Source organism: Urocitellus parryii, chromosome 4, assembly GCF_045843805.1.
Source record: "Urocitellus parryii isolate mUroPar1 chromosome 4, mUroPar1.hap1, whole genome shotgun sequence".
NCBI classification, from domain to species: domain Eukaryota; kingdom Metazoa; phylum Chordata; class Mammalia; order Rodentia; family Sciuridae; genus Urocitellus; species Urocitellus parryii.
In genome coordinates, this window is record NC_135534.1 from 13,285,101 (window position 1) to 13,291,100 (window position 6,000).

The following is a 6,000-nucleotide window of genomic DNA, read 5'->3' on the forward strand; positions in this document are numbered from 1 at the left end:
GTGGGAAGATTATTACCAACCTTGCTAATAGGTATTTAATACCAATACACAGCTGTTGAAAATAGGTCCTAGTGGTATACAGTAATATGGCCAGTAAGCCCAGCTGCAAGACAGAAGGGAAATTCAAACCCACCAGAGAAGCAGGAGGAAGCTCAGAAGGGTAAGTGGGCATGATGTCTATTAAGAGTCTCCCCAACCAAATTATAACCTAATATAAATCCAAAGAGTTGGAGTTTTTCCCCCTTCTCTTGACCTGTTGCTCCATTAGTTACTACTGAGCAATGTCAGCAACCTTTCTGTTCTTGGGACCAAAAATTCTGTATTAACAAGATTTGTTGCACAAAATGCTCTGAAAGTTCTGATCAGCCATCCATGCCTTTTCAGATTTATTTTTGCCACACTGTTACCATCATTTTAAACTTAGAAGCTGTGTTACCATCAGGAAAATCTCAATTGCATGCTCTGTGGTAATGATCCATGTACCTCTTGGTAAAAGGGGCACAATAAGACCCCCAGGTGAAGGTCAGAGTTTTTTCCAAAGTTCAAACCTGCCACTGAGTACCTGTCTCTAACCTGAGTGGATTTTTACCTGCCAAGAGTTCAAGTCACCCTGTCCATGTAATTACCACATTTTCTGCTCAGGCTTTAGTAACACGATATATTTTCTGTTTGCATATCCATTTAACTTTAATTCAGCAAGGGAAACACCCACTCCCTGAAGCTACCATGGTATCAGTCCTTTCTACAAGGAGCAGCTTCATTTCTGGGTGAGGGTACAGGGCATCTTGGTCTCAGTCTGCCTAGGGCAAGGCCAAGACTCTCTAAGCATCCCCCTGTAGGGGGATCAGATGTTGAGAAACTTGCTTCTTGAGCCTAGATTCTTCTATTATGATTACCTTTTTACCTTGCAAACAAAGAAAGCTTCTTCCATTTCAAAAGTTTTGGGACCACTATAGCCTCAGAGTAAGTTTCCCTTGCTTGAACCCACTATGTCAGGCCCAGGTGCTTTCCTGGGCTTCGTAATACCAGCTTGTGATATAAAGTGAACCCTCAGCATGACTTTCCTATATTCCCAGTGCAGAGTTCTTGATATTTGACCAGTTAACTCTGAAACACTCCTCGCACGAAACATTATCATTTTCCTACTGATAGTATTATTTACCTACTATCTCCCCATCCTTTCGAGCTTTCCTTATAAAGATCTTTTATTATATTTTTATGGCTTTTACAAAGGAGAGAGTAACCGACCCCCCCCCCAAAAAAAAGCAACTTCAGAAAAGAACACAAATCAAGAATCTAAAATAAATCTCTCCCCACCACAAAGTGTGTGCAGACAGATGGGTGGACAGATGGATGATGGTACATAGATGGTAATATATATATAGAGAGAAAGATTTACATATAAAAATACACATGTTTTCTCATATTATTAAAGACACCCAGGACATTACACTGGAAGATTATCTTATACTGTGTTAATTTCTTACTAAATAGAAGCACTTGGTTAAAGCAGATGGTTTAGACTTTTCCTAAAAGTTTAGTTACCAGAGCGCAAGTTAGCATAGGTCGTTTTTTATTCAGCTTTTTTGCCATAGCTGTTAAAATGTTCATCAAGCATGTATTTTTCTAACTCTTTCCCTCTTTCCTTTATCTGATATACCTACCCTGCCTGGCTACTTCAGAGGGTTCAAAATCAGTGTGGTGGTTTGGAGACGACACTGAAGGCTGGATAGTGACTTTGCCAGTTTTCTTATTTTGCTATAATTCTTCTGTTTAAAATGGAACCTATAGCACAAAAGAACTCAATGCAGTCATTCCTGACTTTGAGTTCATGACAATGTTGAACAAAGCTAAAGAGTTCTATAGTCCATCCTGTTATTCAAACATCCAAACTGTCATAAGCCATCCTCCCTGCAGATGGCGCTGTTTAATAGGTTTAGAAGTGGGAGAAGCTACCATTATAACATCTTTTTGAGCATCTGCTCCTGCTTCCCATTAAGTCTAAGATGCCATTAACTTTAGATACACTGTTTTTTAAAACCAAGATAAAGAAACTTTTTTTAGACAGAAACTAACAATCTGACAGTTTACCATTTAGTTTTTAAATAATTTTATAAAAATTCAAAGAGCTCTATGGATATTTTAAACCATATCACCTTGTGCCGTATAAAAAAGCAAATATGAACAAAATTAATGCAATCCTAAAATGTTGTCACAGTGAGTTTGGCTCTTCTACATAACTGCTTGGTTCATAGTCATCAATGTCCCTGGTTCCCCACACATTTACCACTCTTTGAGCCATCAGGATCATTGACAATGCAACATCTCTTTAAAGAATGTTCTGCTCTTATCTCCAGAACTACCTGCCATCTAGTGACCCCAATTTCTCAAGTTATCAGGAGGTGTCAGCACAAAGTGTCAGACCAAATTTTCCATTTGCAGGCAAGAACAGCTACAGTATAACTGTCCACTGGCCAATCTTAATAAGTTGTTGATTGTAAGTCCTCTAAAATACTGATGAGTCTTATTATGTGAAAGAAATGTGCATGTTAGAATGTGAAATATATGTGCCTGTTCTGTTCCCTAGAGATGCAGAAATGTGCGTATGCTGAAGTGTTAGTTATCTTGTTCAGGTAACATAATAAAGGGATACAGAAGATAAAAGATAAATAACTATCATGTTAGGTGGAAATAAACACTATGAAAGCATTAGGCTTGTAAAAGGTTTAATGTAGTGAGGGGATAGAATTTAAAATACTTTTTTTCAGTAAGGAAGGCCTCATTGACTAAGTGACATCTCGGCAGGGATCTGAAGTTGTCAGGGAGCTGATCACAGGGCATGGGGGCAGTAAGACCTCCAGGCAGAAGGGCATCAGGATGCAGAGGCCACACAGCAGGAGCATACCTGCCTGCTCAATGACTGGCAAGGACACCAGGGAGCTAGAGTGTAGAGACTGGAGGGGCATGGAGAGAGATGGGGAAGTTGCCATTTCCTGGCCCTCTTCCCCATGAGGTAGCCAAGCCACTCTGCATAGGGCCTCACAGGCCATAACAAAGACTATGACTTTCACTGTGGGTCAGATAAATACAGTGGAGGGTCTTGAGCAGAGGATTCTGAGAGGGTGTGGCCTGAGAAGGTGTGATGAACTGAACTTTGTCTCCTGAAATGACACCATGAAGCACTACACCAATGATGCAGAAGGTGAGCTTATTTGGAAATAGGGTCATTGTTGATGTAATTAGTTCTTAGTCCTGCTGACACCTTTACTTTGGATTTGCCTCCCAAATTGAGAAAATAAGTTTCTGTCGTTATAAGCCATCCCATTTGTGGTGCTTTGTTATGGCAGCTCTAGGAGACTAAGGCACTAGTGAGTGTTAGCAGAATGACTCTGGCTGCTGGCTGGAGAACAGATTCTCCAGAACCAAGGACATAATCATTAAGAGAAAGTGCAGTTATCTAATTGGGAAATACAGCATCATGGAGCAGTTGGACCAACAGAACTTAGAGACTGGTTATAGTATAGACAAGAACAGAGGGCTGCTGTTTCCCGAGATGGAAAAGCTAGCGGAGGAGCAGACTGGAGTGCAGGGCCAAGAGTATACATTCAGTTCTGAACTTATTACGATATTATTGGACATCCGCCTGGAGATATTGGCCAGGCCATCCCCTTAGGGCTTCTTCTGTTATCGCGGCTGGTCCACAATCAGAGTTTTCTTCTCACTCTGGACTGTAAGTGTCCTTTGCCCCCATTCAGACTAGAAGGTCTGTTGATGATCTTTGAGGAACATTACAGCAGGATCAAAAAATCATGACTGGGGGCCAGGCACAGAGGGTTACTTGTTATTTATGGGGTATGCCACTTTCAAAGTAAGCTAAAGGAAAATGACCTGTGTTTATGCCACCACTCCCTCTACATAGGAATCACCCCACCCCTTTTTGCACTGTTTTACTGAGCAAGTCTCATGACAACCCCGCTTTCTCTCCATGACCCCACAAGGCCCCTCATCTTGCCCCACCTCACACACATGCCACCCTCAGGGCTTTTGCACCTTCTGTTCCCTCTGCCTGGAACTCTCCCTCCCCCCTACACCTCAACCTGTTCACCTCCTACTCAGGCTGAAGATCTTAACTCATCACTTCCCCAGGAGAACACTCCCCCAGAGTGCATCATCCCTATTTGTTAAACTGTCTGCAGCTTCCTGTACTCCAGCCATTAGCAATTTTACATATGCAGGATTTGGTTAACCTCCATTAGGTCTTGAGCTGAACACACTTGAATGACACCTGAATTCTGTCTTAATAAGTTTCTCCAGGTACCTGAGAGAGGCCATTCATATTTTATCAGATCATAAAAAAGCAGTTGGATGTTTTGTGTTAAAGAGAAGAACAAAGTAGAAATTTGATAAGAGCATCACAAAGAAAATCTGAAGCAAGGAGCTCAGTGAAGAAAGTCACTCATAAGAATTAAGGAAGGTGTTTAAAAGGAGGATGCAAAAGAAACCGGATAGAGTAATAAACCAAATAGAGAGAATATAGTTTTCCAAAGGCATTTTAAAAAGAGAATTAACCGGTTAGGCTGAAATTCATCACCCTTTAATATAAGCAGCAAATAATTCTGTGAAAGCCACCAGTCTGGAAATCCTATCACTTAGTCATTCAATCAAACTACCATCAACCCAAGATTTCTTGCCTAAATGACAATATTAATTCTTTGTATAAATCAAGGAAATGAGGACATGCAACTCTCTTACCACAGAGTGGCTTGCGTCTTGCTAAACCTCACAGCAGGGCCTGTTGAGGAAATAGGAAGGGAAGGTTTGGGATGTCTCACAGGATTTTATGCTGTGGCTGTACTAAGGTGTAGCAATTATCCCCCCTGTTAGCATGCCGAGTGGGAACTGTCATACCACCATCACTTAGCTTCCAGAAAGTAACATTTTTATGACAATTCTGGTAGTAAAAAGTGCATGTTGACCCATGCACTTAAACAGATCTTTTCAATGTCCATGCACCTGAGTCTTCCTGGGAAACTTTAAAGTTCCTGAGAGGATGTCACACACAGATGAGCCAACTTACAGGGGCCTTGGAGGGTGAGTTTAGGGGTAACACTAAGCTTTGTCTTAACACACAGAGTTCTTTGTACATTTGAAATTATTATTTCAGATGTAAGATGAGTCCTTCAGAAAGCTCAGCACGTATCCACCTCCCTCTGGGCACTGAAATAAGCAGCTACAGCATAAGAAAGGCCTTTATCCTTCCCAAAGGGCAAGTCCAAGGGGACTTAGACCTGAAGAATCATCCTAACCTGCTCTGGAAGTAACTGTGGTAGAATCCCACCTTTCAAAGTGAACGCTTAGTTAATTAAGCACAGAAATCAACTCTGAGAAGACATTTCTAAAAAATAAATCCAAAACTCCTTAGGACTACCCCCTCTTTACTTATTGATGTTACCTACCTAAATTGTACTCACCTATGAAAGTTGTGATTTTTAATAGTCCCCTCTTACAAAACTAGCAGACCTGTGAATATGAACAGTATATGAACAGCTTCCCACAATGGGACCAACGAGGGACAAAAATCAATGGAAATGCTTTTTCCCTCTTCAATATTTCAGGTCCTCCTAGGAATGACAATGACTCTGAGACACTGATTGGAGCCACCATTGTCTTACCATTCCCTGGTTCCCATTCTAGAGTTGGTGAGCTTCTGACCTTTTAAAGATGGTGGGAACAATAAGAAATAATCTTGTATGAAATTAATTCATTCCAAGTAAATGCTAGATAAAAAAAGAGAAAATAAATATACAAGTTGTAATGACTTTTACCTCTCATACAAAACTCTTTTCCTATCTCCATAACTTAAATGAAAACTATACATTAAAGCTGGGGCATGGTGGTACATGCCTGTAATCTCAGCAACTCAAGAGGCTAAGGTTGGAGGATTGAAAGTTGAAGGCCAGCCTCGGCAACTTATCAAAACCCTCAGCAATTCAGTAAGAC